This window comes from Schistocerca serialis, chromosome 8, assembly GCF_023864345.2.
Source record: "Schistocerca serialis cubense isolate TAMUIC-IGC-003099 chromosome 8, iqSchSeri2.2, whole genome shotgun sequence".
NCBI lineage: Eukaryota > Metazoa > Arthropoda > Insecta > Orthoptera > Acrididae > Schistocerca > Schistocerca serialis.
Window position 1 is genome coordinate 111,810,113 of NC_064645.1, and position 21,125 is coordinate 111,831,237.

General features: G+C 44.0%; 2 non-coding genes across 2 annotated transcripts; one reads left to right on the forward strand and one right to left on the reverse strand.

Moving 5' to 3' along the window:
- Positions 1 to 361: 361 nt before the first annotated feature.
- On the reverse strand, positions 362 to 438 carry Trnas-cga (transfer RNA serine (anticodon CGA)). Its single transcript has one exon. It is a non-coding gene; the product is annotated as a tRNA-Ser (tRNA).
- Positions 439 to 589: 151 nt separating this feature from the next.
- Trnas-cga (transfer RNA serine (anticodon CGA)) lies at positions 590 to 666 on the forward strand. Its single transcript has one exon. It is a non-coding gene; the product is annotated as a tRNA-Ser (tRNA).
- The last annotated feature ends 20,459 nt before the right edge of the window (positions 667 to 21,125 follow it).

The following is a 21,125-nucleotide window of genomic DNA, read 5'->3' on the forward strand; positions in this document are numbered from 1 at the left end:
TGAAAATCACGAACATCTCATAGGGTTTGTTGACTTAAAATTAAGGTTCATTATCGTCAAAAATTTTCATAAAAATCATTAAGCAAGAGGAAATGTCGGTAATAAATACAGAATCCAAGAAGGAGTCAGAAGAACCGAAGACCGCAAGAAGGACGCTCGGATTAAAAAGGACGTAAATCAGGGATGTGGTATTTTTCGCCTACAGATCCACCTGCAAATCGACGCAATGACGGTAATAATAAAAATGTTCAGGATTGAGGACAAACGAGGGGCGTTGAATGAGTAATGTTACAAACTAGAATGAGATTTTCACTCTGCAGCGGAGTGTGCGCTGATATGAAACTTCCTGGCAGATTAAAACTGCGTGCCCGACCGAGACTCGAACTCGGGACCTTTGCCTTTCGCGGGCAAGTGCTCTACCAACTGAGCTACCGAAGCACGACCTACGCCTGGTACTCACAGCTTTACTTCTGCCAGTACCTCGTCTCCTACCTTCCAATGTGGTTCGCAGGAGAGCTTCTGTAAAGTTTGGAAGTTAGGAGACGAGGTACTGGCAGAAGTAAAGCTGTGAGTACCGGGCGTGAGTCGTGCTTCGGTAGCTCAGTTGGTAGAGCACTTGCCCGCGAAAGGCAAAGGTCCCGAGTTCGAGTCTCGGTCGGGCACGCAGTTTTAATCTGCCAGGGAGTTTCAATGTTACAAACTATTTTTATCGGTCAGTTTCGGGTGGAAAATGTGGTATATGTTGTGGGACATCTCGGAATATCCTGATTGATCCTGTATAGTTTCCTAAAGCTCCTATAGGTGGCAGCGTCATACATAACCTTCACAATGGCGTCTGTAGCGGAGGTGCCTTCCAAGCAGAGTTGTCAATGAGTTCCTTTTGGCAAAAAACGAGAGAATCGCAGATTTTATTACATTTACAGAATGTCTACGGAGACCTGGCAGTGAACAAAAGCACGTTGAGTCGTTGGGCAAGCCGTCGTTGTCATAGTAACAACGTCGTGGAAACCTGTCCACTCTCCCGCGTGCCGACCGACCACACACGACAGTGACTCCTGCAACGTTGGAACGTATGACACTTTCGTTCGACGCGATCGACGGGTCACAATTAAACACCTTACTGTTCAACTGGGCGCCTTTGTTGGTAGTGCTGACACATTCGTCCACCAGTTGGGGTACTGAAAGGTGTTTACCCAGCGGGTTTCTTGCTGTCTAACAGAAAACTATAAAGAGCACCGAAGGACCATCTATGCGCAATTGCTTGCGTGTTACAAGGCTGATGGTGACAACTTTTTGTCGAAAATCGTCACAGGCGATGAAAGATGGATTCAGCACTTCGAGCCGGAAACAAACCAGCAATCCATGGAGTGGCGCAACACCACTTCTCCTCCTAAGAAATAGTTCAAAGCCGCACCCTGAGCCTGTAATGTCATGGCGACGGTCTTCTGGGACTCTGAAGGGGTTACTCTGATGTCTACCCTCATGGTGCCACGATCAACACTGAAGTGTATTATGTTAAACTCAGAAAATTGTAGAAGCAACTTCATCCTGTTCGTCGCCACAAAAGTGCAAACGCACGTCCCCTTCTCCATGACAACGCAGGGCCTCACACAAGTCTGCGCACGCGATAGTAGCTCACCGGACTTCATTGGATAGTTCTGCCTCATCCATCCTACAGACCGGATCTCGCAGCTTTCGACTTGAATCTGTACTGTATGGCGCAATGAAGGATGCACTCTGCTGGAAAGATTGCATGGATTTTGCTGATGCAGTAAGACCTAGTACAACACCCTCATTGGAAATTCTCTGGGCGGTATCACTAACCTGGTGTCTTGCTGCTTCGGTAAGTATCGCTCAGACAGAATGGTTCAAATGGCTCTGAGCACTATGAGACTTAACATCTGAGGTCATCAGTCCCCTAGAAATTAGAACTACTTAAACCTAACTAACCTAAGGACATCACACACATCCATGCCCGAGGCAGGATTCGAACCTGCGACCGTAGTGGTCGCGTGGTTCCAGATTGAAGCGGCTAGAACCGCTCGGCCACTCCGGCCGGCAGTATCGCTCAGTCGCCAGGTTCCATGTAGGTGGTGATCCTGCTGGAGTGTTTATGGATGGCCGGCCGCGGTGGTCTCGCGGTTCTAGGCGCGCAGTCCGGAACCGTGCGACTGCTACGGACGCAGGTTCGAATCCTGCCTCGGGCATGGATGTGTGTGATGTCCTTAGGTTAGTTAGGTTTAAGTAGTTCTGAGTTCTAAGGGACTGATGACCACAGCAGTTGAGTCCCATAGTGCTCAGAGCCATTTGAACCATTTTTTTGTTTATGGATGCCAGTTGTTAATCGTCAACAAAGTTTGTACTACACTTGTTTTAATACAGAAATTGCTTTGTCACACACGTCACAGAATCAGCATTTGCAATATGGCGGCTCTGGACTACGCTCTTATATTAGACCCTTTACACACTAACACAGTTTTCTGACTTTACATTATGATAGACACTGCCCACGACACGTGGCGTTCTGATAACTAATAACTTCACTTTCTAGCTTGTTTAACAGCTGAAATACGTACTCGCGTCCGTTCTTTCAGAGCCGCCCCGGTTTCTCGACCGTGCGTTTTGAGTGGCTCCTCGTGACTGACTCGCCCTGTGTTCTCGAAGGACAGGAGGGATCCCCCCCTTTCTCCCTCAGCCAATAAGGACACTTCTCTAGTTTCCTACATATTTCCAAACCTTCAGCCAATGGGCGTTCAGATCGCTGTTGCTAGGCGGATCTGACGTCACGTTTGCGGACATTATGACGGAAGTTTGTCTCGGAACACCGTCTCAGATTGTAAGATCCTACTCCCAGATAGTAGGATCTTGTCCTTACCAAGGTTGCACAACATTGCCTCCTATGACTTCATCTGTAATGCTCCTTGCTGACGCTTGATTGTTAAATGTACATGTAGCCTGGCTGCTAATGAGCATTCCCGATCGCATAAATATGCGTAATGCTTGGCTTCAACATGTGAATGGAAGGCACATATGCACTACACTAGGCCAGTAGAGTGATACCATACGGGTACACAGACCCTCTCAGTAAGGTGGCTAAGGCCGTGGACTTGAAGTTAGGTTAAGTTGAAAAGTACGGTTCTGTAACTAAAAGGGGGGGGGGGGTGGACAAAATAACATAAACCGAGCTGTTTTCAGAAAAAAAAGTGTCTTGCGTTACTTATTGAAAGCCCCTAAGCCCCTAGTAATACTGGGTGAAAGGATATCAATGATAAGATTTGTTTGACGACGTTACTATCTTGAGTGGAAGTGAGGAAGAACGTTATGAACTAGTTAATGAAATGAAATTTACTGAGCATAATATATGGACTGAGAGTAAACCAAAAAAAGACGAAAATAATGAGAAGCAGCAGACGTGAGAGCAGCGAAACACGACTTTAAAATAGGGAAACACACAGTGGATGGAATGCAGGAATTCTTGAACGTATTGAGAGGAGGCGTGAGCCCCCTCTCATATTTCTATCTTACGATTTTCGTCTCTAATTGCATGCGGTGAAAAGTTGCTATTCCTTCACACGCGGACTTCCCACGCAGCGTCTCTCGTCACCCAGGTGGTCCGGTGACAGGCGGGCTCTACGGATCTCGACAGGGTTAAGCCGACGAGCGTGAGGGAGTGGAGTGAATGCTTTCCAGACGCCGACATTGTCAAAAGAATCGCCCTGAGGGGCCTCAAGTAGCGGCTGTGCTAGAGGTTCCGTTACTTCGCAGAAACTTAGCGAAAACACTTTCTGGTGAGCTACCAGCGAGGCGTGGGAATGACTTGTGTACCCAGGCAGTTGTGGCGGGGAAATTCCCGCGCTTTCTGCAAAACAGTAACTGTGATTGGCTTGCTCAGGGCATAGCTCCGTGACGTAGCAAAATCAGCGCAGAAATTGGCGCCAAGAATCTCCATTGGTGGAATGGTAGTGCTCCGGCTATGGAGTGGAATTTTCCACCGGTTTTCGAGTTGCTGATTGGAACGTTTAACCACGGCCACTGTCGTGGGGGCGGGAATGTTGTGTGTTCAGCCTGTACGGGTGCTCTAGGTAGTCAGCTATCGCCTTTCGGTCGAGGACATCGAACCAACCAGCCATCGCCGCTGGTACGCCAGATCGTGTTCCGGCAGTTAAGAAGACAGTTTGGTAATGTATGTCTGCAGCACCGGCAGATATGGATATTCCTAGGTGATATTCAGAGCTCAGCAGAGCGCACCTGTTCGTCTTTTTTTAACTTTGTTCTGTCGTGAGTAGCAGCAATTAATGTTGGGTTAGCTGTGTGTCTCTCTTAAGATCTCAGTGGCAAGGAATTGATCCACATACCACTTCGTCATAAACCTCACAGTCTAGTTTAGGGACAACTTCACCTTCACAGCGTTTGTCTGAGTATCCAATTTGAGCCAATTTGATGTATTATAAATGTTTCATGTGTTTTTGTTTATTATTTTGTGTTTAGTCTTAATAAATCATATTGTTATTTTGGACAGAACTTTCATTCTGTTAATCGGTAGAGCAACCCATCATTTCTCACTACGTTAATGAAACCTTCCATTATTTAACTTATTTATCAAATTAAATTATTGCAGGTGCCAAACTCTTTTCTACTCCACTTGCAGGGTTGATTAGTCAGTTCGCGTATATTTTTTAATCCTTGTGCAACAGCAAAAGTCGGAGTTAGAATAGGGGGGGCTTAGAGCATCATTTACATATGTAGATTCTGGAATTTAGTGTTAAATACAGTGCTAGCCCCGGTACCTCGCATAAACTGGCGACCCTGCCAGGATCTTTCCTGTGAATCACTGATTAACAAACAGTATTGTTAGTAGGAACATTCAAATTTTTTTCTCTACTATTTTTATGATTAATACCCAAGTTCTTTTTCTTGTAGTTCCGCAATCAGTTTTTATTAGCGGCGCATGATTACAGTTTTTGTTTTCAGTGTATATATTTTTTGTTTGTTCATTGTTTTTTTTGTGTGTCTTTGATGTGGTATCCATACCTCATCACACTTGTCGGGTTTGTGTGCAGTTTCTGTACCACAACAAATCGTGCTTGTAGTTACAGCGTTGGAACGGCGTTGTTGGAATTTTATGTCTATGTGTAAAAATACAGGGAGTAGAATAATTTTACTGTGTATTTTAGATAAATTTTGTTTCTCATGAATGATCACGACAAATAAGGCACGACTATTAGTGAGCGAAGCTAAAACAAAAGTGGATACTATAATGGATAAGGGGCACGTTACTGACGGGGATAGGTTCGGAGGTGATATGGGCACGTTTTTAGCAGGATAAGGGTCATTGATGAGGACAGTGATTTGGACGCGATCTTAGAGCAACGTCGCGACCGTGATTATGATAGTGAGGTAGAGGATGAAACAGAGACAGGCACACAGGTCGAGACGGCAGCAGAAGTTTATAATCAAACAAACAAGAGCATACAGGGGCCAGCTCGGTCACGTCAGAGCTCTAGTGCCCAGGTGTCCAGAGTTACATCGCCTATCTGTGACGAGGATCAAAAAGATGACAATAACCCAATACTGAGCTTCCTACGATCAATGAAAGAAGAAGATGAGAAACAGCGTAAGAAGGACACTCAGACTATAATTTCGCATATAGGAGAAATTCGTGGGGAATAACTAACAATAAGGAAAGAATGTGGAGAAGCAAAACAATTGTCAATGGTAGCACAAAAAGTAGCAGGCCTAGCCAAAACGGCAGCAACAGCGGCAATGAGAATCGCAAAAGTAACTTCTTAACTTGCAGGTTGCTTGCGACGTGCAACACAAGCCCACTCAAAATCCCTAGCGTTCTTAAAAACCCAAGGTAATATTGCGGTTACGAACATCACGAAACGAATGAAAGAAGTAGAGAGTTGGATAGCAAAACTAGAGCGAAACGGGCACACGAGCACTGCGCGTTCGGATACCAATGATGGAGTACACAGAATTGTGTCTCCGAGGAAAAGCCCGCCGTGCTCTAGCCCAGTGACAGAGTGCGGAACTGACAGTGCACACTCAGAAACACCTAGTAATAGCTCCAATAATTGAAGCCCACTTAGGAGAGTGAATTCTGAGTGCCACTGCCACTGTGATACAGAGGTAGCATATCACAGTTATCAGCAAGATAGATCAGGACACTCAGCAGACGTGCAAGTATCGGAAACGAGTGACAACACCAATGTTAGGATCGCACAGGATTTTGATCACAATCACTTCCTGTCGATACTAAAATTCCAAAAGTTCAGAGATAATGGAGGGTCGATGCATCCCAAGAGCTGGGTGATGCAGTTTACAAATTCATTACTGTCATCATGGCCAACCCTGGCAAAATCAGAATTCATGTGTTGACACATCGAAGCCCAAGCCGCGGAAAAGATGCGGGGTGTGGCAGCGACGTGTCAGACTTATCAGGAATTTGTTGATGCGTTCCTGGGGATCTACTGGTCAAAGGAAACGCAAGACAGGATTAAAGAGGAAATAATATTTTGTCCTGAACTGGAAGTGTCCGGGCAAAGGAGCGCAACCAAATTTTTTGATGATTTACTCAAGAAGAATCAATTTTTAGATAGTCCATATAGCAAGGGAGAAATCATCAAATTTTGTTTTTCCAAATTGCCTGTTAGGTATCAACAGACACTTGTCGGCAAGTGTGGATCTGACATAGAAGCATTCAAGAGTCTATTGCGCGAACTCGAAGTAGTCTTCGATAAACAAGACGCAAAGGACAGGAAGAAGGCGCAAAATAACAAATACCACGGGCCAGCAAGGGCAGACGACAACAGATCGCATAATCGCGCTCGTCAGTTAGGAAACCAGGGTTACGGAAATCAAGGTTACGCAATTCAAGATTATGGAAACCAGAGACACGGAAACCAGAACGTCAGGGAACAGGGTCAATCTAGACAAGGAATCTGGGACAGGAGGAATAACGAACGGCAAAGCGACCGTAACTGGAGAGAGGGAAATCAAGGACCACAGGAGAACCAGGAGATTGAAATTAGACCTGCAAATCCTAATGCACGTCAGAGGAGGGGGAGTCTGACAAGGGATTGGCGCTAGTCCATAGGACTCCACCACATCTCTCACACGAAGAAGTTCGTGGAATAATAGTAGTTTAAGTGGTGTACATAGTAGAATAGGCAAATATAAGAAACTTTCTTCGGGGAACAATAATCGTTGCATTAATAGATTAAGATTGTTAAAGTATTAACACGCTGCGTTTTCTCGCATAAAAATTTACTGTTGTTAATTTTTTGGCTATGTTCGCGATCTCCTCTGTCGTCGCGATAAGAGGCACTACCTTTCCGTGAGCAATGTTTTTGTCCTTTCCTATCTGGTGTCCATGTTAAGGGATAAAGATGAGTGACGAGATGTCGCACAAACGGGCGCATACAAGAACGTGCTCTTAGAAGCGTTTTGAGAAGTCGTGATGCGCTCCATAGCGGCCACAACCAGTTCGTGAGACGTTCATACCAATGCTTACAGGCACGCGTCAGTGCACTGCAAGATTGTGGTATATTGCGTGATTTCAAGGATGAATATGGGCAGTACAGTTTTTTTGCAGAGCTGCGCCAGCATCGTTGTCTTGCAAGTCGGGGTGAACCTGTGAGCGTTTGACTCCAATGGTGCCCTAGACGAGAGAAATGCGGGCATAAAGCCTACCATGCCAATGTGCTGGTTGGGGATTTAGCGTGCTGCTCGTGACTGTCACAGATGAATAACCAGGGACGTATACTTGGATATTCGTGACATACTGTGTAGCTGGCGTGTGTTGGGCGACTGAATCCTCAACAGGAACCAGTCCTGGCTTGGTCATATTACATTGCCTCTGGAAAGGTGTGCTTTGATCGCGAATACTGCATAACATAGAAAAAGAAGTTGCAAATATAAATTAATTGTCTTGTATAGCCATGGCTAACCCAGTCTCTGGAGTTTCAGTGAGGCATAGTGAGAACTCGGAGGCCATGTCGTACGGCGCGCACATCACTGTCGTCAATAGCGGCGAGCAGCGAAACAGCGTAACAGGAATTATGTAAGAGTGTTGTATAAGGTAAAAAAAAAAATTTTTTTTTAAATTAAAAAATAATAGAGAGAGTACCATATACTAGGATAAATTAAACTTTAGGATTTTAGAATAACTAGATCCATAATACTGTGGCGGTTTTCTACCACAAGTGTTTGGCGCGCGCCTGTTGAGATGCTATTTTTCAGGTCACCAAACCACAGACCCGAGATGGAGGGACGACGGGCGAGCGAAAGTAGCATAGTTGCATGTTCTTTATAGCACAGTAAAACTTAGACCTGCATAACAACATAATTTAATTAAAAGACATAGAATGTAGATCGTTGGCGAATGGTAGTTAATTCTTGAGCATGTCTACTGTCGATCTATATAATTAATAGTAATATTAGTGCGGGCCCGCACATTTAGTTGTCCATCCAGTATAGCGTCACACACCATGTACAGTAGTGAGATCGGTCTCTACACAAATATCACACTGAGATTTTGTTATAATGATAGCTACAGAGAAATAACTATAAAATTAAAATTAGAGTGTCTGAAATGACAGACCATCAATGTATCGTTATGTAAATTTATTATAACATAGAAGATCATGGGGAAAAGTTAGGCATAAGATTTTTGTAAGAATTGTGCAGATGACGGGGATCGTGGCAATGCAGAGGCCAGCCGGAGCAAAAACAAGGGGTCATCGGCTACCTGCAAGAAGAGAGCGTCAGCGCGCCACCTGACGTGAAGGGCGCGAGACCATCCGGTCCTACAAGCTGACAGTCACCGGGCCGTATACCTGAGGGATTAGGCAGCAGACAGCCCTCGCTGGGCCACAAGCGAAAGTGAGGCTGGCCGTTGACACTGACACGCGACCCACACGCGACAGCCTGCTAGCTCTCCGGACGCGGCAGCCGTTTGGAGGGATTCCCTGCGGCAGACCACGTTGTCGTGAGTACACGAAGAAGATCACATATCGTGTCAGAACCTGTGCCTCATGTGCCTCATGACAGAAAGGGACGCTACATACTCACCTGTTTGGGTTTTTACAACTCACTAGCATTGGCCGATCTGCATACACAAAGCAGTATCGTGCCACACTAACAAATGAATGGTCTCATTTCTAACTTCTCCTCCATATTAGAGAGCAGTTGAAGCAATCGTCGCTCCTAGTTCGATCCTGTATGGATGACCTCACACACTTGTGGAGTCACTCCACGTGCCATCATCCCTCGTCGGACTGCAATATTGGGAAACGTAAAGTACTGTCCAGCGAGAGAAGAGACCTAGACTAGTGATGTATCCAAACAAGTAGACCTCAGAGACAATTCATCAACGTGAGGAGTGCCTATCACTGTGTCTTCCTACCGTACTGCCGTGATCATATGCGTAGGTCTTGGTGCAAATTCAACAGAGTACTGCAGATGCTCCAGCACACCCTATTGCTGTTGCAACAACGTAGCAACAACACCCGACGTTTAGCCCTACGTGATGTCAGTACTGTGGAATTTGTGAAGTGCTTTGAATATTTCTAACAATGTGATTTAGTGCCTCATTCTCAGCACAGTCGTGAACATTGTGCAATGTACATGCACAACTTGATGCCCCATGAACCTTGTTTTTTTTCTTAAATTTCTATCTCTAGTGTTGTTTTTGTAATGTATGTTATACCTTGTATGTGTTTGTGTTTTATGCTGTAATTCTTATTAGAAATTACTGTATTGTTCTCCACACCATGTTTTTTTTTTTTGTATTTTGTATTTATTGTTGTGTGTATGCAAACAGTGTGCCTGAAGTCCACATAAACTGAAGCAGATACCACCACTGTCATTGTGAATGGACCATCAGTTCAGAGAACATTTTGTAAAGGTTATTCTTGCTGCAAGGAGACAGAATGAATCGGAGGTTGTAACTAGATTCTGAAAGCTCACAAAGAGATTGTTAACTTAAATAGTATCATGTGTGAGTGAGTTCAGGTTAGTTTCATGATTCAAATTGTTGTAAAATCTTGGGCATTTAATTGCGGAGCACTCCAACTCTGATTGTAAAGAATAAACAGCTCCATATTTGGCTCACGTGCCGGGCCATATTTAGAGCGTGAATGTCTGTGTGAATCGGTGTTTGGAAGGGGCTCCCTGGGTATGGATGTGTGATGTGAGTGTTAGTGTTCGATATTAAGAAGGTGAAGTTGGCTACATCATAAATAATCCTCCCTCTATGAGCTGCATTTTTCAGTTGCAATGATTTTTTAATAGAGTGCGGCATGTGGAGTCAGTTTGTAAGATTGTTCTTGGACGATTGACTCACTACCTTGCTCCTAAGTGAGCCAACCGCTCACCAATTACAATCTAAAATGGCGTAGGGGCTATGAGAGGTGGCACGTGCCCCCTCTCATGTTTCTATCTTACGATTTTCGTCTGTAATTGCATGCGGTGAAAAGTTGCTATTCCTTCACACGCGGACTTCCCACGCAGCGTCTCTCGTCACCCAGGTGGTCCGGTGACAGGCGGGCTCTGCGGATCTCGACAGGGTTAAGCCGACGAGTGTGAGGGAGTCGAGTGAATGCTTTCCAGACGCCGACATTGTCAAAAGACACGCCCGGAGGCGCCTGAAGTAGCGGCTGGGCTAGAGGTTCCGTTACTTCGCAGAAACTTAGCGAAAACACTTTCTGGCGGGCTACCAGCGAGGCGTGGGAATGACTTGTGTACCCAGGCAGTTGTGGCGGGAAAGTTCCCGCGCTTTCTGCAAAATAGTAACTGTGATTGGCTTGCTCAGGGCTTAGCTCCGTGACGTAGCAAAATCAGCGCAGAAATTGGCGCCAAGAATCTCCATTGGTGGAATGTTAGTGCTCTGGCAATGGAGTGGAATTTTCCGCCGGTTTTCGAGTTGCTGGTTGGAACATTTAACCACGGCCACTGTCGTGGGGGCGGGAATGTTGTGTGTTCAGCCTGTACGGGTGCTCTAGGTAGTCGGCTCTCGCCTTTCGGTCGAGGACGACGAAGCAACCAGCCATCGCCTCCGGTACGCCAGATCGTGTTCTGGCAGTTAAGAAGACAGTTTGGTAATGTATGTCCGCAGCACCGGCAGATAGGGATTTTCCTAGGTGATAATCAGAGCTCAGCAGAGCGCGCCTGTTCGTCTTTTTCTAACTTTGTTCTGTCTTGAGTAGTAGCAATTAATGTTGGGTTAGCTGTGTGTCTCTCTTAAGATTTGAGTGGCAAGGAATTGGCTCCACATACCACTTCGTCATAAACCTCACAATCTAGTTTAGGGACAACTTCAGCTTCACAGCGTTTGTTTGAGTATCCAATTTGAGCCAATTTGATGTATTATAAATGTTTCATGTGTTTTTGTTTATTACTTTGTGTTTAGTCTTAATAAATCATATTGTTATTTTGGACAGAACTTTCATTCTGTTAATCGGTAGAGCAACCCATCATTTCTCACTACGTAAATGAAACCTTCCTTTATTTAACTTATTTATCAAATTAAATTATTGCAGGTGCCAAACTCTTTTCTACTCTACTTGCAGGGTTGATTACAGTCAGTTCGCGTGTATTTTTTAATCCTTGTGCAACAGTAAAAGTCGGAGTTAGAATAGGGGGGGGGGGCTTAGAGCATCATTTACATATGTAGATCCTAGAATTTAGTGTTAAATACACTGCTAGCCCTGGCACCTCGCAGTATAATTCGTAACGGAAGAAACGACTATCATACATGGGCTATTATCTGAAGGTGTAATTTCTGAGAAAATATGTCAGAAGCACAGTAATGTGTGGAAATGAATCAAGTACTGTAGGAGAACCAGACAAGAATACTAAAGGAGCGTTTGCAAAGCTGTGTTACAGAAGGTTACTCAAAGATTAAGAGGAATCTTAGGAAATTAGGTTCTCCACAACATCGGAGAGAAAAGGAAGATCTGGATAAGGCTTACCAGGTTAAGGAGAGGCATTATAAAGAAATGTGTTCAGACATTAGGGTATAACCATCATCGTAACAGAGGAAGCCGCAGTTTGTAAAATACAAGGGGGGAGATAAAGAGTGGAATATATCCATGAAATACTTGCGTTGAAGAGGTTGGGAAAGAAAAAGTCGTGGCGAGTCGCTTTAAACCAGTCAGAAGAGTGGTGACCACCAAAAAATGGGCAAAGGTAATGAACATCATCGAATCAGTTAAGAGGCCCGCATTGTCATTCTGGATAAGAGATTACCCCCACTGAACGAAATGCCCAGGCTTTTCAGTTTCATTCTTCAGCGCACTTCGCAGTTTTTTCACGGTTTCCATAGTGCGAAAACATCCTGTTGGCACCCACCTACATAGGGAGAAATGATCATCACGATAAAATAAGAGAAATTAGGGCTCGCAATGAAAAATTCAAGTACTCATTTTCCCCGCTTGCCGTTCGAGAGTAGAACGGTAGAGAGACAGCTTGAAGGTGGTTCGAACACTCTGCCAGGCACTTTATTGTGAATAGCAGAGTAATCATGTAGATGTAGATGACACGTCAGGTAGGCTGGATGGGATTCAACTTACCAGCGACTATCGGTTGGGATCAAGAGGTTTTGCAATCTGGTATCTATGGGAAAAATATCTACTTATATACGAATGGAAAATACTAGTCAAAAATTATACAAGCAGATTGAGGCTAACAACTAAGCGTGGTATATGTAAATGTAGTGTCGTACATTTACGAAAAGAGTGGTACGCAAACAAATTTCAAAGTACATTTCACCTCTACTAATTTACAACAGCTAGTCTTAATCATTAAGTTAGGATAGTGTATCAAACTTTCCTGCAATCTCTCAAATATCCCTATTATCCCGCACACAAGTAAATCAACTTGAAATTCGGCGATCGCGCTTCCAGTTGGCAAGGACTTACACTCCCAATCAAACGAAATGGACGTTAATATCGAGGAGGGACTGGCACCATCCAGCAGAAACCACATCCTCTCACGGACAAAATGTGTGGTTCCAAAGAAGTGTAGCTGCACGTCCTAAATGCGCTCCTTAAAAGGTGTAGCATGACTAACGTACTATACATTCAACTGATTTCGCGTAATTCCATCTTACTACTTGACAGAGGATTACTACTTTGTGAACAAAGACGAGCGTGCCGTATGAATTTGTATCAGTACAGCTATTCTGTTTCGGAAGTAGATGACACACGTTTCAAAAAGGCCTCATTCCAGCCCAATACGAAGCGTATGAATTTCAGCCCTGCGCTATCTTGCATCTGAAGATAGCCTAATTCGCCCAAAACTGGCCGCAGTAGTTAATTTAACGTGACCTAGATTGTGTTATTCGTAAGTTAGTAAATCGAAATCATTGTCCTCCCCTGTGGCGAATGCTGCCTACCTGGAAATGATCTCCAATTTCATCATTTCGCCCCGATGGGTTCAACGCGTTGTCTCTGGTAGGGATGTAATTCAAATCCATTCTTCCAGGAGTGCTAGTTCTGTAAGGTTCGCAGGAGAGCTTCTGTGGATTTTGAAGGCAGGAGAGGCGATACTGCCAGAAGTGAAGCTGTGAGGAGGGGGCGTGGGTAGCTCAGTTGGTAGAGCACTTGTTCGCCAAAGGCAAAGGTCTCGAGTTCGAGTCGCGGTCCGGCCCACAGTTTTAATCTTCCAAGAAGTTTCATATCAGCGCACAGTTCGCTGCAGAGTGAAAATCTCATTCAGGAGTGTAATTGCTGCAACACCTATTTAACTCACACTCTATGTTTCGCAGTATATGTTTAACGGTTTATTACAAGACCCAACAGTGTCTCCTTTTCTCTTGGTGGATGACTGTTTGTGAAGAACTGAACCGTATCTTGTTATCCTGAAAGAAGATGTTTCTCCTGAGATTTTCCATGGCGAAAAGTTACTTCCAGTTAGAAAGATACCTGTTGCAATGTGGTTCGCTGCATGTTCGTTCAGTTTTCCGGAAATTACAGTCTGCATAACTACACACTGAATGCTTGTCTACATTATGCCATAACGAATACTGAAGCAATGATACGTAAACTATAGTAGACTTAACCATGCAAAAATGAAAGACTGTTATGTATTGATTTTCGTGTTCTCACCACCTTCGCCAATACCAAGACAGGTGGTACAGTAGCTCAGTGAACACGTAATTTAAAGAATAGACATATAAATCCAAACATAAATTGCGAGTGATATATCTAAATTCCTTGAGGCGTATGCCAGGAAGCTTCTTCTGAAATGTCACAGCAGATTGTCTTCCACAGTCTGAACTGGTGCTCCGTCTCTGATGACCTCGACGTCCACATGACGCTGACCCGTAATCTTCTTCCGTTTTTTAACTAACACTAATGCCACATGCAGTTGTTTCTTATGATACACCAGCAGTTTACAAGTGTCTCAGGAATACTGTTCAGTTCAAGACCTCTAAAACCTGAAATACTGATTTCAGCAATAGGTTGATTTGGCATCCCATACTGTATGTGTAGTTTTGGTCCAAAAGTTTCTGGACACCCCCTGTGGCACCTGATGGTCTGTATTTTGCGTGCAGTTATTTTCCGTTATCCAGTGAGCCTCCCACGTGAAATGGAATGCCTCCATGATAGTCTCTACAACCGAATCACTAAACAAGTAGAACACAGAATTCTAGTCATCTCACAAATCCATCTTAGCAGATATATCTGTTGTTTTATAGCTCGCCCAATAACAAGCGTAGTCTTTTAACACATATATGGCGGTCATGCTAGGACTCTCGTGTGATAAACCATCTGCAATGACATTCATATACCAGTCCTGCTGCACTAGTTGGTTGTCTTACGATATGGTGATCATAATGTTACTGGAAGATGATTTAAAAACGTAAATATATACCTGCAAGGTTACCATATCCTCGGACACCTCGGATGTTGCTTTTCAGTTGTATTAATACAAAGATGACTCATGTTCTTTTCTTTACATGTAAACGAATTTGTAAATGTGTCCCCGAACTCATTGACCATTTGACCCAGGTGTTTCGTTATAATAGTACCGTTAAGAGAAGCGTTATTCCTCTTTGACGATCACGTGAAAGGCGTGTGTTTTGTTGCAATCAATCCCTGCCTGCTGTTTACGTAATCACAGCGTGGATCACACGTAGCGCCACGTGGCTGAAGAGGTGCCACGTCAGCATTAGTTAGACGGTAGCAGAAACAGGACAGAGTTGGAAATGTGTGTTGTGGGAGTGCGTGCGACGAATTGATAAAATTAACATTCACACGTGCAAGAAAGACATGAGTGTTACAAATGAAATAATGTAACAAGTAACGTTGTTTCAGTGTTAGGCAGAGCATGTAGCATGGTTGATCGAGAGTGTGTAGGCAGTACTAGTTTCGTATATCAACACCTGGTGGCAAGAAGCAAAGTCAAGAATAATAATTTACAACTCAAAAAGCTCCGATAGTTGTGGATTTCTTCTTTAATTTAATCACATTGCCACAAAAATTATTATAACGCAGGTTTACAATGACGTTACCAGGAAAGGAGCGATGTACTCAACCAACGTTTACCACCATGGTGCAGATAAAACACAGAACATTATTGGAATGTTGTGGATAGCGCCACTTCAGACTTAGAAGACAGGTCAAGACACACTTTTGCGTAAAGACTATTGGATTCAGTGATGAACAGATACTGCATGTCACAACCTCTTTCACTAATCTCTCCATTTCCACTCATAGTGGAACATACAAAAATGAAACCTTTACGAATTTAGAAAGTAAAATTGTCGTTTTCAGGGACATAAATATTGACAGAGAGTTCTTACAATACAGAATAAATAGTCAAAAGTATTGAAAATAATTCATCACACACGAATTGCAGCTACACCTTTACATCATAGAACTACTGTCTTACACATTGTTTTTTTTTTTTTTTTTTTTTTTTTGAGGAAAGAACGCTCTGTGTTTTGGGAAAAGAAGGCTCTTTGCTACGTGACACTTCATCAAATAAATGACTGTCAACTTGTGGAGAAGGCAATACCCGCAGGCGTTGCAAGTGGCTCTGCACCGCCACCGCACAGCCAACACTGTCAAATCTATTTACGCCTTCGCGCTTCTCTCTGGTACCGCAGCCTCCCAGACATTTCGTTGCAAAGCCGCCCCTCTCGGGCGTCACCAGGATAACTTCTCCTGCGTCGCTGCCTCCGCTTTGCATCTTAAACGTGGGCACTCTGCGGGTCGACCACCCAGCCTAACTGAGCTCAAAGCCGCGCATCCAAGTGGTGAGGCGGTGAAGCAGTGGACTGTTTCTCGGCTGAAAGGAATGCTCTCGACGATACGCTTCTAGATAGCTCGCCAGGTGTGCGGAACGAAGCCAGCGGAAGGTCTGTACACTACTGGCCACTAAAATTGCTACACCACCAAGATGACGTGATACAGACGCGAAGAAGGCGCTGTGATATGCAAGTGAGCAGCTTTACATAGCATTCACACAAGGATGGCGACGGTCGCGACACCTACAACGTGCTGACATGAGGAAAGATTCCAACCGATTTCTCATATACAAACAGCAGTTGACCGGCGTTGCCTGGTGAAACGTTGTTGTGATGCTTCGTGTAAGGAGGAGAAATGCGGACCATCACGTTTCCGATTTAGATAAATGTTGGATTGTAGCCTATCGCGATTGCGGTTTCTCGTATCGCGACATTGCTGCTCGCGTTGGTCGAGATCCTGTGACTGTTAGTAGAATATGGAATCGGTGGTTTCAGGAGTGTAATACGGAACGCAGTGCTGGATCCCAACGGCCTCGTACCACTAGCAGTCTAGATGACAAGCATCTTATCCGCATGGCTGTAACGGATTGTGCTGCCACGTCTCGATACCTGAGTCGACAGACGGGGACGTTTGTAAGACAACAACCATCTGCACGAACAGTTCGATGACGCTTGCAGCAGCATGGACAATCAGCTTGGAGACCATGGCTGCGGTTACCCTTGACGCTGCATCACAGACAGGAGCGCCTGCGGTGGTGTACTCAACGACGAACCTGGGTGCACGAATGGCAAAACGTCATTTTTCGGATGAATCCAGGTTCTGTTTACGGCATCGTGATGGTCGCATCCGTGTTTGGCGACATCGCGGTGAACGCACATTGGAAGCGTGTATTCATCACCGTCACCCAGCGTGATGGTATGGAGTGCCATTGGTTACACGTCTCGGTCACCTCTTGTTCGCATTGTCGGCACTTTGAACAGTGGACGTTGCATTTCAGATGTGTTACGACCCTTGGCTCTACCCTTCATTCGATCCATGCGAAACCCTACATTTCAGCAGGCTAATGCACGACCGCATGTTGCAGGTCCTGTACGGGCCTTTCTGGATTCAGAAAATGTTCGACTGCTGCCCTGACTAGCACATTCTCCAGATCTCTCACCAACTGAAAACGTCTGGTCAATGGTGGACGAGCAACTAGCTCGTCACAATGCGCCAATCACTACTCTTGATGAACTGTGGTAACATGTTGAAGCTGCATGGGCAGCTGTACCTGTAGACGCCATCCAAGCTCTGTTTGACTCAATACCCAGGCGTATCGACGCCGTTATTACGGCCAGAGGTGGTTGTTCTGGGAACTGATTTCTCAGCATCTATGCTCCCAAATTGTGTGAAAATGTAATCACATGTCAGTTCTAGCATAATAAATTTGTCCAATGAATACCCGGTTATCATCTGCATTTCTTCTTGGTGTAGCAATTATAATGGCCAGTAGTGCAACCCAGTTTCCTTCACTGTACACACTTATTAATGCTTTGCGTCATATTTTTTCTGGTTTCGTTGTCCTTTCTCACGACATTGGAGTAAACAGCGTGGTTCGTGGTGTTTTGCCTTCAGAACTACATGTCGAAGCTTAGATGGCGCCGACCTGCGTAGCACGCGCCAGTGGGAAATAAATGTACGGCATCTATACCAGAATATGTTCGCGTCCACCAGGCGGTAAGAAATTAAGGGATGGTTGTAATGTTATATGTGCCTCATTTCTGTTTTTTCAACTAATTTGTGGCTGATTTTATTCTGAGAACCTCAGCAATGTATGTAAATACCGTAAATGTAAATGTGATTCAAAAAGTACTTGAAGTGAACTGAAGAACAGCTGGACAGCAAGAAACTCTTTAGTGCGAAATCCCCGCAACGATATTAATTGTGAATCTTTGAGTATGGACTCTAAAAAAAATGACAATTGATTTATTAAAACAAAAGAGGACTGTTAATCTGTGGAAATCTGTGGAAAGAGGACGTGTTAATAGGCCGTCGCTCAGAATGTATTGTCACATTTAATGAAAATTGATATTTTAGTGATAAAACCGAGTAAAGTATGTGTAAGAGTTGCCAAACATTTATGTATACAGAAGTGAAGAATAGAAATATCTTGTTTTTGAAAAAGGAGGTTATCTTCATTGTCGTCGCCGTCTATCAATCGACAGAATTGCAAGTGTTCAAAGTTCACTAAAATACAGGAAAACGAATGCATTCTCTATAGTTTTCATTCAATAAGTGACAACCTCTCATTATTTATTAATTACAGTAACTGGGTTATGTTCTTGTTCAGTAGTATCGTGCTGAACTCCACTGACCAATTTTGATGTACCAGGTCGCGTAGTTTGAAGGAAGTTTGTGTGCCAAGCAATCTCCTTATCTCACGAAAAGCAGATTGCTGTTTGATCTTATTTACTTACAACAGTGGTCCCTTAGCTATGAAAAGCTGCGAAAATTTGGACTCAAAGCTATCCGCTATACGGCCAAGTAACTGGCAGAGTCGTATTTTAAACCTTAAAGAACAATAACTTCCCCCAAATTGTAATACGTCACCGAGTGGTGCAGAAGCTGATCATTCAAGGAGGCAGCAACCAAAATTCAGGTACCAGTTACGACTTAAAGCAAAAATCTCAATCAAAAATCAATCTCTCTCTCTCCAAACACCTACATAAATATTCATATTTTTGAGATAAAAGTCATTTTATAGGGTCACATCAACAACTTATTTGTATTAGAAAATTGGAAGTAAAAGGTAGTTCACTAATATCATTTAACAAGAGAGATAAGTAATTTATTTACTTATCGTTCGACCATAGCAGGAAACGATAGACAACTACCTACAAAAAATAAATGCATTTCTACATAGATACACACATTCTCAGCTTTAAAGTGGTTCATAGCCCTTTTTACAGGTCTGAAATTCACTCAGAAGTTTCTGTGGAGGAATTGTGAAGGTTTTCCATTGTTCCTTTGGATGTTCTGAGGGATGTTCCAGTGTTATACGATGTACTGTAGTTTGTCTTCGCCTGAACTGAGGAGAAGGCTTCCATCCTCAGTGGTGCAGCAATGCCCCACAGCTGCTTCAGTCAGTTCTGATCTGCTTCAGTATGTTCCAGTGTTGTTTGGGTTGATCAGTCAATATCAATTTATTCTCAGGTTGTTTTTAATTCTTCTGCACACTTTCAGCAGTGACTTTGATCTTAATATGGATGGTGATGTAATCCTGCTAGGAACCGGTACCCAGTGTACATGAGGCATATTACTTGATTCGACTCAGTCTTATATTAGTCATATGAATCAGCAGAATTCTGCGACTGAGTAAGAAAGAGCTCATGCTCATTTGAGGACTCTCGGAATGCAACTGGAGTATATTTTTTCGGAGTTTTCATTTTGGCTTCTACATTCGAGAGATGGATTTTGATTCCCAATTATCTGTCTGGGGTTACACCTCAGTATTTTAGAACGTTGCTGTTCTGGCATGCGCGGGATTAGCCGAGCGGTCTCAGGCGCTGCAGTCATGGACTGTGCGGCTGGTCCCGGCTGAGGTTCGAGTCCTCCCTCGGGCATGGGTGTGTAGGTTTGCCCTTAGGATAATTCAGGTTAAGAAGTGTGTAAGCTTAGGGACAGATTACCTTAGCAGTTAAGTCCCATAAGATTTCACACACATCTGAACATTTTTGTTCCGGCGTAAAGTCAGGTGCAGGCACACCAGACGGGAACGTCAGAGTAGAGAGGGCTGTGAGGGACGTCAGCCAAATGCACGCTATCGACCTCTTTCCAGGACGACAACGCGACGGTAGCGCCCTCTAACGAAGAGGACATAATCGCTGCGCCACCTGGCTGCGACACAGTTCTACAATTTCTACGAGAAGCGTAAAGACCAGCGACCTTTGACAGGACCATCCACTGTATTACATAACTCGAATTGGGACTTGTATACACGGAAGAGATTTCTTATTTTGTCTGTCGCCCTTTGCCTGCGACACATCTGTGTTTCACAAAATTAAGTAGTGATTCATTTCCTTTTTTAATAAACTTCATTAATACGATATGGTTGAACTGTTGTCTAGTGATCCGAGAAGCAGCTTTCTTAGGCACCCATTATTTGACGAGTAGGTGGGATACAATAGTTGCAGCATTGTAGAGTCATCTCTAAATAGCGTGAAACGTTTTTAGTTTGCTTGTTTATTCCGTAAGTGGAAATTTGACACAACAGTCTTTTCAGGATCTGGTAAGAGAGAATTATGATTGAAGTGTTGATCCACCATCTTCAGGTCTGAAGTTAGTGCTGCTTTAGCTTCCCTAAAACCTTGATTCTCAGCGGTCAAAGCAATATCATCAGCGTAAATAAATTTCGTGGGTTTTGTTTCTGAAAGGAAATGGAGTAGGACGCACCATAACTTCACTGCCAACTCTACTCTTAGAGTACTCTGGGACACCTGAAGGTGTCTACTGTCAGAAAGTTGTTAATTAGAGTGGTTAGTTTCCGAAAGAGGTGAGACTGATGAATCTGAGCAGGAGTGTCTCATTTCAGATGGTATCATAGCCTGTAGTGAGGTCTAAGAAGACCCCAAAGTTTATCTCTTGCCTTTTTCGATTTGAGTAGCTGCTGTTATCACCTGTTCCTCATATCCTCTTCTAGCTTAAAACCAGCTCCCTCCTTAGGGATATTTGTTGATGGCTGAGTAGACTCTATTACGACTGAGCTCCTCTCGAAGACTGGACAAGACACTAATGAGAGCAATGAGACAGAAGTTTTCCGCCTTTGAAGGATATCCGTTTAGATTTAGTGTAGCAGAGTAAAAAGACGATCTAATAATATTTAAGAGT